Below are 13,047 nucleotides of genomic sequence, written 5' to 3' on the forward strand. Positions count from 1 at the left end.
CCTTGCCTGATTTCCAAGTTATATGCATTTTCTCCTGTAAGAACATATTTAAGATCTTAGAAGTGTTTCCCACTCTAACATCTAGATTTTACCTTTGTGTCTGTTGTTAGTTCAGAGAATAAGGATTTTATTATTAATTTGGCTAGTACATATGATCACAGGGAACATAAAGAACAGTGATTTTCCAAAACTGAGTATGTCTTCATGAAGATCTCTCATTCTGCTCATTATGTTTATTGTGGGGCAAGAACTATGAGTTACTAAACAATATCTCACACTGTCCTGATATACCAAGATCACTGAAGTTTATTGGGTGTGTGCATGCGTTCAAGTGTGTATGAGTACATGTACACGCGTGTGTGTGTCTTCACACACGTGTGTATGCATGTGTATGTGTGTGTGTGTGTGTGTGTGCATGCTGATTGCATTCAGCTTTTAAGAGTTCCTCTTCTTCCCAGTCTTTATGAATAACCAGTGTGAAGAATAACATTTGTTTTTAGAACATATATGGTTGCTTTAGCTTATGGATCTTCCTAGGTCTTGCTATATAATCCAATTCTGGACCTAAGTTTGCTGAGGGGCAACTAAAATGTCTATTCTTTGAGAATTCTATACATGTATACAACATATTATGCTGACATCCACCCCTATGCCTCCCGCTCCCCTATGCTCTAAAGTTTTCATTAGAGTGTACCATGAAGGAATTAGCTCTTATTCCCTGAATGTAGAACCCAATTGTTATTCTCTAGTCAACCTAATTTGCAGCACCTTGTCTCTCTTCTAACAGTTTGTGCAAATGTAAGAGTGTGTTTGTTAGTGGTAAAATTCTTCAACTAATTATTTTCTTTGGTGCTTTGAATAGGTGTCCAATGCAAACTTCATTGCCTTTGCTATGTCAACTCTTATTGTGAATATCTGTTGATCTTGGGCCTCTGTATGCCTGCCCATCTGTTTTTGGTTTATTTCTTTCTTACTTTTTTTTTTTTCACCTCCACAAATCGCAAATTGTTTCTGAGGCTTAAGATCACTTTGGTCACTTTTGCATCCTTTCTTGGTTTTGTTTTGTTTTGTTTTAAGAAATAATAATTTCGAGATAGAATCTCGTTGTGTAGTTCAAGCTATCCTGGGCCTTATTCTGTAGACTAGGCTCATCTTGAACTCATGGCAAAGATCCTATCTGAGGCTCCAACTTGTTAGATTTACAAGTGTGAGATGCCATGTCCAGCTTGCTGGATTCCTTATAAACTACACAGAAGAAATTAAAGCAAAACAAAAACAAGACAATAATAAATTTAAAAAAAAAAAAACAATTAACCAACAAACAAAAACAATAGCTTAAGTTGAGGGCTGCTGACCTGGATATCTCTATGTGTATATCTCTAGCATCATTCAAGCCAATTTCCTCCATACTTCTGAGCTCTAACTACAGTTAAAGTAACATGCAGGGCTTCAATGGTAAAGACATATGAATGAGAAATCCATGAGATATTCATTACTTACTCATAGAATTATAATTATTTTTGTATTGCTACCAGGATTTTTTTCAGAGTTTTTTCTCTAGTGAGAAAATACTTACTGTGATACTTCTTAACTTAAAAAAAAAGGAATTAAAATGAAGAACAAGAAAGACATAGAAGATTGACACCCCACATTGGTGTGATAACACATATTTTGAGATATCATTTTAAAAATCCAACTGCTTGAGCTAGAGGAAAAGATTGAGACTCGGGGAGGATTTTCATTTTCCATGACCTACCATCAGGCTGACATTCAATTTCCAAAGGGCATCTAATTAGCAAAGCCCATTTGATTTGAGATTAAAAATCTGCCATCAGTGACTGGCACACACTAGCGGACTGCACATTCCTTTACCACAGCAAAACTTCTCCAGCATTCCTGATATTCCCAGCCTCTATTTCTGTAACAATCTTCATGTAGGTTTCTAGCAGACTTCTGCAGAGGCAGCTGGGTGCATTTAACATGGGCTGGGTTCTGTTTCTCTTCTTTCAGCCATGGCAATTTTGTTAGCACAACTTTAGGTGACAATTGAAACCCTGAAGTACTGACAGCATGGTTTTCTAGTTAGTGAAACTTTAGGTGACACCAGGAACCCTGCAGTATTGACACCCCAGTTTCCCAGAATTGTCTGAAAAATAGTAAATGGAAAAGCATCCTTGACCAATTGGTGATAGAAACCACTAGATAAATGTACTCTCTTTTTGCTCCTCAGTACACAACTCTAAATATAATTTAAAATGCTGTTAATTTTTTGAAATAACAAACACCAGTTGAACCTTCCTAGTGTTGCTTTTCATTTCCTAGTATAACGTCTCTCTTTTATGCCAGTTCTCTGGTAACAGTCTCCCTTCATTGACTGTGGAAAAGAAATAGGAGAAACCATTTGCATGTAAGTGTTTGCCTAGGGGTTTGTTCTATGTGAACCCAGGCTGAGGCTAAGACACCTGTGCAACAGTTTTTGAAAGAAAGAACAAATAAATATTTCTTGTATTGCCAGTATTTGTTTTCACGCATTGACAGGCCCTTCACTTTAAGGACTATTGAGGGAGATATTTTATTTCTTTTATTTTAGTTTTTAAACCTCAGTAAGGTTTTCACTGGGCTGCACTTATCAGAGACGGTGTTCATTGCTGAGGTCATGTTGACAACTGTGTTCTTTCTTCCCCAAGCTGCATCCAGTTCAGGTTGCCATGGGTTCTGAGTACATTTGTATTGAAATTAGATTCAGCTCCAGAATGAAATGCAGGAAACTTCAATTTTTGTAGGAAAGTTACCTTCATCGAGGTCATCCAGTAACTGAACCATCAGAAGTTTTCTATTGAGTTATCTTGAAAACACTTTAATAGTTTGATTCGTTATCTTTGAAATTTTATGTCAAGAAAAATGTGGAATCACCAAATGCATTTCATTTATTCTTGATGGGCTTTAATCTAAGGCAGAATAGGAGAATCACAGAAAAAGACTGCTTTAGCTACCTCTTACTATATCTGAAGTAAGAAACATTTATTTAATATAACTGTTTGGTAGATTAACATGTACATGCATTTTGGTGCTAATACTATATCATTTGTTGCTGCTATTGTTGTCATAGTTGCTTGTAACTTAAAACACATCCTACTAACGAATGTGGTGAGGCCAATGCACCGTCTTTAAAATTTTGGACATTTAATGTTCTGTGCTTTCAGGGTGGCTGGAGTAAGCACTGTATTTTCAAAACATCAATTGTTCATGCACTGTGATCTAGGCAAATGGTCTAATTCTAATGAGGCAATTTTTATGACAAGGATGAATTTGGAACTTTCTATTGAGTTGACATTGAACCTTGAATGCATTCATAAAATTTTAATTAGAAATGTACAAACTAGAAAATAATAATGAGAAAAGTTTTAAAACGCCCAGGAATTAAATGCTACACAAGTTTTAAGTGTAAAAATAACATTATAAATTCTATTTTTAATTGTGTTAGCATTTCAACACATTCTCACTCCTAATCTAACAATTGTGATCTGAAATATTAAGAACATTCCTATTGGTTAAGCACCTAGAGAGCTTGCAGAGCTTTCAGTAATGGTGTGTGTGTTGGGGGGGGGGGGGCAAATCTCAAGTCGTCAAACACGTGTCTTTGCAGTCATGTACAGTCTTCAGAAAATTTCAGTTAAGGGTAAATTCCCTCTCAAAAACAGAAATACCTGTGTGTTTCATACATGAATGAGGGTGGTAAATTAAAGCAAATGAACAAGGAGATGAAAAATATGGAAAACTAAAATGGAAAGTTGAGTAAGAGGAAGATCACATCTGCATAACCAAGAACAATACAGAATGATCGAGGTTACTGAGCCTTTTAGATGAGTAGGTTCCATGTGCTTGCTATAAGGGTTGACCTAAGAGCAACCCTTGGAATCATGCTGGAAATAAAGAACCAACTCCAAAAAAATACCCCGGCATTCACATGCACTGCTTACCATGGTATGTGCCTAAAGACACCCTTCAGACACATAGTACACACAGACACACACATACACACACGCACGCGCGCACACACACACACACATATGCACATGCACACACACTAAATAAGTTTGTTTTTGTTGTTGTTGTTTGGTTTTTTGGTTTTTTTTTTTTTTTTGTTTTGTTTTGTTTTTGTTTTTTGTTTGTTTTTTTCGAGACAGGGTTTCTCTGTGTAGTCCTGGCTATCCTGGAACTCACTCTGTAGACCAGGCTGGCCTCAAACTCAGAAATCCGCCTGCCTCTGCCTCCCAAGTGCTGGGATTAAAGGCATGCGCCACCACCATCCAGCTACTAAATAAGTTTTTAAAAACCAAAATTATTCCATGCTTACTCTTTTCTAATGACTTTTAAGTTGAAATTATTTTCAATCTATATCAAAATATTATAAGGCCTGGTCTATTATTAGTCCTATATGTAAGCATATGGAAACTGAAAAAACTGTTCAAATCATATTGTGTGCAAGCCTCAGAATTGTGTCTGTAAATCTCATGTGTCTTAATACCACCTGTTTTAGGTACATTAATTTATATGTACAAATTTTACTGTCTTTAAAGATTTTCTTTTTCTTTTATCTTTCTTTCCTTCTTTTTTTCTTACTTTCTTTCTTGTGTACGTGTGTTTTGCCTACATCTATGTCCTTGTAACACACATGTGCCTGGTGCCCAGGGAGACCAGAAGATCTCCAGAGATAGAAGTTACAGTCTGTTGTAAGTTGCCCTGTGTGTACTGGGATTGAACCTAGGTCCTCTGGAAGAGCATCAAGTCTTCTTAAATGCTGAGCCATCTCTCAAGTCTGAATTTTGCTCTTTATGTGACCAACGAGCTAATGTTTAAAATCTAGCACAGCATTGCTCATACGCCCAAATGTTTGTACGTCATAGCCCCTGTCATTTGTTTTTACTGATTTTAATACTAACGATTACTCAAGTCCTTTGGTACTCATGGATTCTTATTATATGGCCTTTATACTTTTCTTAGAGGCAGCAACTCATTACCTGAAAGAGCAAGACCGTGGCTCCAAACCTCTAAGCAGTGACTAACACGAATTTAAATTGTTTGGGACTGAACAGTATATTGAGTTTTTCTTTTAGCAGCAGCACTATGCAAATTTAGGATCAAGGGAGTTTGAAATAAAATAAAGGCATGCATCAACAGCCATGAAGCATGTTTTCTGCCTGCTTTGTATCCTGGGTTCAGCACAAGAATGATTTGCTCTTTTGAGCATATACAGAGTCTCATCGGGAAGTTGCCCATTGCTTTAGTTTCTATGTACCAATCAATCCTCAGTCCATTAAGCTAGGAACCCATGAAGGTAGACTTCTTTTGAGTATTGAATTATATTCTATATGTGTAGTTAAGTCAAATGCATTGGGATTTAGACAACTTTAAACTAGAAAAAAATAGACATTTTTCTCATTGTTTAGTTTCTGTCTTTACTCATCTGTCACTCAGAGATGTATGCCATTTAAAGAAATAAAAATTAAGTTCTATTATCACTGTTTAGGTCAATGCCAGCACACTTGATACAGTTCCATGGCAACTGTGTTAGTTACTCCCAAAGATACATGTAGATTTTAAAGCTGCCCCCATAGGTTAGGTAGCAGCATCTTCACTTGAGGTACAAATCTCCCAAAGAAGAATTGATTTGAGATGCAGAGGAAATGAGGCTCAACATAAAATATGGTATCATAGGAAGACACACACATGGATCCATCAATCTGCCCCTCCTCTCAAGAGGGAAGCTGCACTCCTAAAAATGAAGCTACTGTTCAGCTGAGTTTCAGAGTTTCAGCTATTGTATTTTCTTATATGTGTGAGTCTATATTCATAATGCTTTTGAATCTGCACACACACACAATATATATATATATTCTCAATTCTGGGCTGTTCTGCGTTCACAGGTACATTGAAGTTTCCATGAATACTCAGTTTATTCCCATAAGCAATTTATTCAGTGTCATCAACTAAAACTGAACACACTGTGCCAACCGTACCCCATTACACCGGTAATGCTACACTCTATGCACCAAACAAATCTATTTTTGTGATTTTGCAGAAAGGCATATGTCACTTAGAGACAAAAATTCATAAAACACTCAACTTTCTGAATCCAGTTCGGAGTGTCTTTAAATTGCATTTTGGACAGTCTCATGGGGGAATGCATCCATATAAAAACAGACCTTGGAAATAGGTATTTGATGGGCTCTTTCTGCCATTATGTTCTTGCTGTAATTATTTTCTCAGAAAAATCCCCATGTTCCGTTCCCTGAACAACGTCTGCTAATTTGGAACTCTATAAAAATATGTACCATGCTTGTGACTCTCAGGAGAACAGAATGTTAAAAAATTTCGAGTCAGATTGATGGACTTAGGGAAGCCCAGGAGAGTAATCAATGTATTCCTGATTTTCTTAGATGGAAAAACAAATGCCTGGAGAATTAGGGAGACTTGCCTAGCTAGCATGCAAAGACAAAGAACAGAGCTGTCATAAAAACCAAGAGTAGTACCTAATAAAAATCATTTTTTAAGGATAATAATACTTGCTATATAGGGACCTTAATAACTATGATAAACATAAAACCATTGCTATTATTTTATTTTAGGTACTACAAAATCACACAAAATATATACTGAATGAATTTAGAATATGTAGAAAATCAAATCTTGGACTGCAGATCATTGTAATAAGCACCAGAAGACAGACACTGGCTTGGTAAACTGCCAAACTTTAGCCATGTTCTGGTTGCAGTTCATCACTCAAACTCGAATTGTTCCTTCCTTTGTTCTACATTTTCTTTCTATAGCAAAACAGTTCTGAAAATTCATTACTGAACAGTGTCAAAGTCAAGATGAATTGAATCGCCCACCTTGCCTCGTTATCCCTCTTTGCTCTCTACCTGTGTTGAGTGACATTTCACGATGTAGACTGTTTCCTATAGAACCCTGCACTGAGTCACCATTACACTGTACCATGAAGAAACTTCTACCTCCCTGGAGTAGTCACAAAATGTATCCTGGCTTTTTTTAAGTTACTTCATAATTGGTTTAAGAACTGTGTAGAAACCTCTCAGATGTCATATTATAACTCACAGCAAAGTTGGGAGGTATTATGGATAACATGCCTTGACGTGTGGAGAGCAAACCTGTTGTTTGCTGAAGCAAAGGACAGATTCATATTTCACAATCTGTTTAGTTTATCATTTGGGCTAATTTACTTTCACAGAAAGTGGAAAAGTACCTAGATTGCAAAATAAATTTAACTTTTTATCTTTGTGTTGGTGAAACTTTAGATGACTTACATGTCACCACACTGACAATATTGAAGGGAGCACTCCACAGACTTAAGCATTTCTAGGTTTACGTATTTTGTGACCAGAGACTACACTAGTTGAGCCTCCTATATCTTCATTTAAAGATTACATGTGGCTATAAAAAGGGATACCTATGGCTATGTTTACTCCTCCAAAAGATAAATATTTTTAAAAAAAAAATTTAAATCAAATTGGATGATAGCTTTTTTCCCAAGGTTTTTTCTCGTGACTATATGAAAAGAAATATACATTTTCCCCCTTTCAAATTACAGGGGATAATATCCTCCCTGTCAGCATGAATCACGCAGAATCTCTCTGCTATTCTCTCAGAAGTCATTCATCTTTGACATTCTTTTTTCAACATTCACAATATTTCAGATTTATGTTTCCACATGGATCTCTATTGTAGATTATAGGGGAAAACCTTATTTTTATGTTCAACATAAAAAAATGTATCTGCCTGCAAATGTTAACTTCAATAATACGAGATGATGCTGAAGGTGCTAATTCCTGTTCCAAGGAGACACTCAACCCTACGGTATGATCAAACAATTCACGTTAGCTTCAGATTGAGTGTTGAAGCTGGTACCACCTCCCCTGATTCCCAGGGCCTTTCCATCACTGATTTGAAGCACCCATCACTTACATGAGTTGGGTTCATTTAGAGGCTAAGTACATTTGTCATCGTGCCTGCTTCCCCGATGGAGTCAGAAGGGAGTAGCACTTCAAATGTGAATGAAGGCACTGTGTTTTCAAGGCTCATTATATGAACTATGAAAGAAGTAAAATATGTGGGACCTACAGACATGGTGTATGAATGGTCTCTAGCTTTTTATTCATGTTGCATTTTCTTGAGGTATTATAGCTTCCTCTGCCTAATGTAGGAGATCAACCAGCTCCATCAAAAGTGATTTAAATCTTCTGTGCAAATCTTCATTTCTTATGGCTCTTTAAATAGGGATATATTCAAGAGCTAATACTGAAGTCATTTAGTTATTAAAATACATAACATGTCTTAACAGCTAAGAGCCACTCATTTCTCTCAGCTTTCAGGTAGAAGATACAGACAGAGGGTGTGGGTCTGTCATCATTGTCTTAATCATGATGGAACTGCTCTTTTATTATATACCCACAGGAGACGGTTAGGACTTCACACGTAAAGGGAAAATATCTGTTACATAAGCTATGTTTATAGGGAAAATCACCAATTAGTTAATATATTTTGTTTGTTTCTTCTTCCTTGAAGAGAACTTTAAGTGAAAAAATTCAACTTGGAAACAACTATATGGGAGAGAAAGTACCTAAGTGTCTGAGGGTGCCATTCACATAGTTTCTTATAAAAACCACAGGAATCCAGAGACTTTTCCTTCATGATTTGTGAGAAACATCCATGTCTGCCTCTGCAGTAACATCCTCAGATATATATATATATATATACATCTGTCTCAGACACTATGTTCATAGCATATGAACCTTTCAAACTGAAACCTTCTGAGACTATGGTGGTTTTGATTCTGGATATCCAGAGAATTACATGGCTTTTACCATAAACATGATAAATGTTAACAAAAGTGAAATGGAAAGAGGAAAGAATGAGGAAAGGGAAATGACAGGAAGAAGCAGGGGAGAGAGTGTTACTGGATCCTATATCTAGAAAAGGGATGTTAGGGATGTAGCTCAGTATGCAGAAGGCTCATTTCAAGTACCAAAAGCCTTGGGTACAATCCACAGCACCACACAAAATGGGTGGCAGAGACACACAGGCCTGGTATCAACTTCAAATATTTCCTCCACTTTAGGCAGTTCTAGGCCTACCTAGGATAAATTGGACCCTGTCTTTAAATGACAGAATTGAAATTTCATATCTAGAAAATAGTCATCACAATATGTATGTAGAAAATATTAAGTACTTTAAAAACATGGCTATAATAAACTGGTGGTAAGTATTCATAAACTTTAAAATATATAAATATATAATATATAAATATATAAATATATATAAATATATAAATATAAAAATATATAAATATATAAATATAAAAACATAAATATATAAATATATAAAAAACTTTTAAAATATAAAATTCATATATTCTTATGATTACAGAATGAAATGTTTGTGACTCATTCTAGTATATAATTTGCACTTCTAGTAGTGCATGCAATTGCTAAATACATACAAATTAACAGCAAAAATTAAATCATCAATTTTATTTTGGCTGATATCAAGGTAAAATTACTATAAACAGGAACAAACAGGTCAGTGTGTTTTTCTGGAATCTGCATTTTCCTATCTTATTCTGTATTTCCTTTCAAAATTACATAATATTGCATGCTCAACTAAAGAAAACAGAAAGTTAGGTAAGTTAATACAGACATACTGCTACAAAAATTTATCTTAAAATATCTTTTTCTCCAGAGTCTCTTGGATCTTTGTTTTCATTCATATTTAAATGTCTAGTCAGGCATTTATAACACATCATATAGCATAAATGTTTTTGAAATATGATTGTTAAGTTGAAGATACTCTGTCCCCAGAAAAGAACATATAAATTTCTTATCCAGTACAGATGGTTATTTCTGAAGATGACATTATACCAACTGAGAAGATTCTATTTAGAAATTTCTCTATATATATCTATATGATCTACCTCTATCTCTATATCATTTGTCTCTACATCTATATAGTTTCTATCTCTATCATCTGTTCCTATTTTTATCTCGACTGTTATTTCTATCTATATCATCTTTATTTCGATCTCTACCTCTTACCTCTATCATCTCTTTACCTATCTGTATCTCTACCATTTATATCTCTCTTTATGTCTATCTATTACTATCTATAACATTGCCATCTCTACCTTTGTCATCTCCATCTCTACCATCTCTATCTTTATCATCTCTATTTCTGTGTGTCTCTCTCATCCCTATCTATATCTATATCACCTCCTCCTCTATCATCTCTCTCTAGCTCTATCAGCTCTCTCTATATCTAGCTAGCTATGCATATAACAGCAATTAATGAAAAAGAAGAGATCATAAACTTGAAAGATGAACAAAGAGAGATATATATGGGAAGACTTGAAGGAAAGAGAAGGAGAAATGCTGTAATTATGCTGTAATTCCAAACATAAAAGAAACACTAGCCTCTAATTTTGAAAGCAATAGCTATATTTGACGATTCCTTGCACAGATAACAATGGCTTAACCTAGCTAAAAGCACATAGCATGATACCTGCAGGCACTGGAGAACAACCAGAGAGTGAAGTAGAGCATGTTTGTCCTGTCTACTTGAGCTAACATAAAAAATTCAATAGAGTGAGTGACTTAAACAGTAGACCTTTACTCCTCACATTTGTGGGTGCTGAGGCAGTCCTTGCTCTGAGGCTTCTTCCATTTGTGGGTAGTTGAACCTCACCTTGCTTTGTGCACTGCTAATTTCATTGTACACTCTGAAGGACAGAATTCATGATGGGATCAATACATCTTTCTACAGAAGTATGAGTTCTTCTATTTGGACACCACCATGCATGATGGTGTGTCAACTTAATTCATTCTACTGGCTCCTTCTCCTGAAATGGTCACATTTGGGGTTAAGGATTTAGCATAATTCTTTTTGGAGTGCGCAATCATTCAATCTACAACAAAAACGATGAATGACAAAATTTTACCTGTTCAAGTTACTTGTTGGGTGTTTTCTTTAATGAAAATAGTTTTACAAATATAAATGGTGTGAGGTAGCAGAAAGCTTCAGCCTTACTGCCTTGCAGCTTTAGAGCATGCATGCTCATACTTATACAGCCAACTAGAATTTATTAGAGTTGCAAGAAAAAGGTATATATCAGGGTACATATAAAATCTCTGCAAATTCATCACCTGACAACATAGAAGTTCTATGAAAAATACAGTGAACAAAAGCCATAATTCAGGGCAAATTCTCCCAATTAGTTCATAATGTAATATAAAGTTGTAGTGATCAGAATGAAGTTCTGCTGTAACACACAGAAATACATAATCTACACATAAACTTTGGAGGAAATGTTCCTAAGTGAAGGTGCTATTTGTGTGCTTTGAATACAGGAAAATATTTTCACTAAATGGTTTGAGGAACACGAGAAGCTTAGAGGAGAATATCCTTGCTTTCCTCCAAACCCATTCCCCAGTTTCATAATTAAATCTGTATTAAGCCACTTTCTTTGCCTCCCTCATCCTTTTTGCCACCATCTCTATTGGATCAAACAGATCTACTCCTCCAAACTTCCTTTCTCCAACTCATAGCTTCAGCCCAGCCTTCAGCTGCAGCAGGCATTCCCCAGGAACCCAAAATCCTTTCCAGACAGCGAAGCAGATAGAATGACTTCAAGTCTTCATCTCTCCCTCAGGTTCTCCAAATCTAGCCCCCAAGTCTCATCACTTGCTCTGTATCAGACCACCTTTGGAAGCTTCCCTCCCATTCCATCCCTGTTTTCATCTCCAGTGGATCACATAGATCTCCCCCTCCTCCTACTCATTACCATATCCCAGCTCCCAGCTCCAAGAGGCATTCACTGGGAACTTACCAGACACTCTGGCCAGCAAAGCAGGCAGACTAACTGTAGATCTTCACCTCCACCTCCATCTGTGAAATATCATCCGCATCCCTGAATCAGACCACCTACTGTGCCCTTTCCTCACTCTTTGCCCCTATTCCCAGGGGACAACATAGGTCCTGGTGGAACACCCTAATTTCTCTCTACCATGGAATGCCCTACCCCCATACATTGCCCACACATAATCCTACATGTCAGCCTTGAATATCTAGAAACATATTTTGCCTTAAACCTCCAGTGGCCACACCTAAGATGATCCCAGAAGAATTTCGTACCAGGCAACACACAGCCACCACACTCTCTTGAGAACCAGAGATGAAGCAGAAACCAAAGAACAAAACACCTTCATCACAAAGATAAGACCAGATATTAGCAACTAGAATCTTCCCAAAGCCAAATGTGTAGAAAAGAGGTATTAAAATGTGAAGGAAAGCTAATACCTAAATAAACCAAAGTAATTATGGAGAACAGTAGAGAGGTTCTGGAAGACCTGAGATGAAACTACCATGGTAATCAGAGCTTCTGCACTGAGTGAATATCTAAAGAAACTGAAAACATTTGAAGAGATGTGTGTACCATTGTATGTATTGAAGCACTTGCTTTATCAACAGATAGTAGTAACCTATCTGCTGTTTTGAAAGACTTTCATTGAATCTCCTTTACTGGAAGGCCTTGAGAAGTGGCGTGTGTGACAGTATAGTATATAGCATAGGAGACTGATAGTTTACCTCTTTTGGGAGTCTGGAAACAATGCTAGCCTTGAACCACATAAAAACAAACATGTAGACCTTGGACATCAGACTCCCAGGAAGGTGACTGCAATGACAGAAGCTCACTTGACCCATAGACTCGTTATGAGTTACATGGAAGATGCTTTTCTCAAGCTTATCATCTCTTTAGCCCTTGGATTTGGTGCCACTCTGTGACTGACCCTGAGTCCTTCCACTGTAACCACCTTTTCTTTGGATGCTTTTCTTATTGTCTGTCTTTAGGATTCACCCCCAGTATCTAGAAAATAAACACTGTTGTTTGCAACATTGAGGTGACAGGCTTTCGTGGGATAAGATTGGCTCTGGTCTGGCTTTTGTTTCTTCAGGATGGGGATGCAGAAGACACCCCTT

The 13,047-nt window shown here is 36.6% G+C and overlaps 1 long non-coding RNA gene across 1 annotated transcript in view; it reads right to left on the reverse strand.

Annotated features, from left to right (window-relative positions):
* The window catches only part of LOC143441181 (uncharacterized), a 33,730-nt gene extending 21,607 nt beyond the window's left edge, over nucleotides 1-12,123 (reverse strand). The window contains exon 1 of the long non-coding RNA XR_013108409.1: nucleotides 11,897-12,123. This is a non-coding gene — a long non-coding RNA (uncharacterized LOC143441181). The remainder of the gene's footprint in view (nucleotides 1-11,896) is intronic.
* Between the last annotated feature and the right edge of the window lie 924 nt (nucleotides 12,124-13,047).

Source organism: Arvicanthis niloticus, chromosome 1 (assembly GCF_011762505.2).
Source record: "Arvicanthis niloticus isolate mArvNil1 chromosome 1, mArvNil1.pat.X, whole genome shotgun sequence".
NCBI lineage: Eukaryota > Metazoa > Chordata > Mammalia > Rodentia > Muridae > Arvicanthis > Arvicanthis niloticus.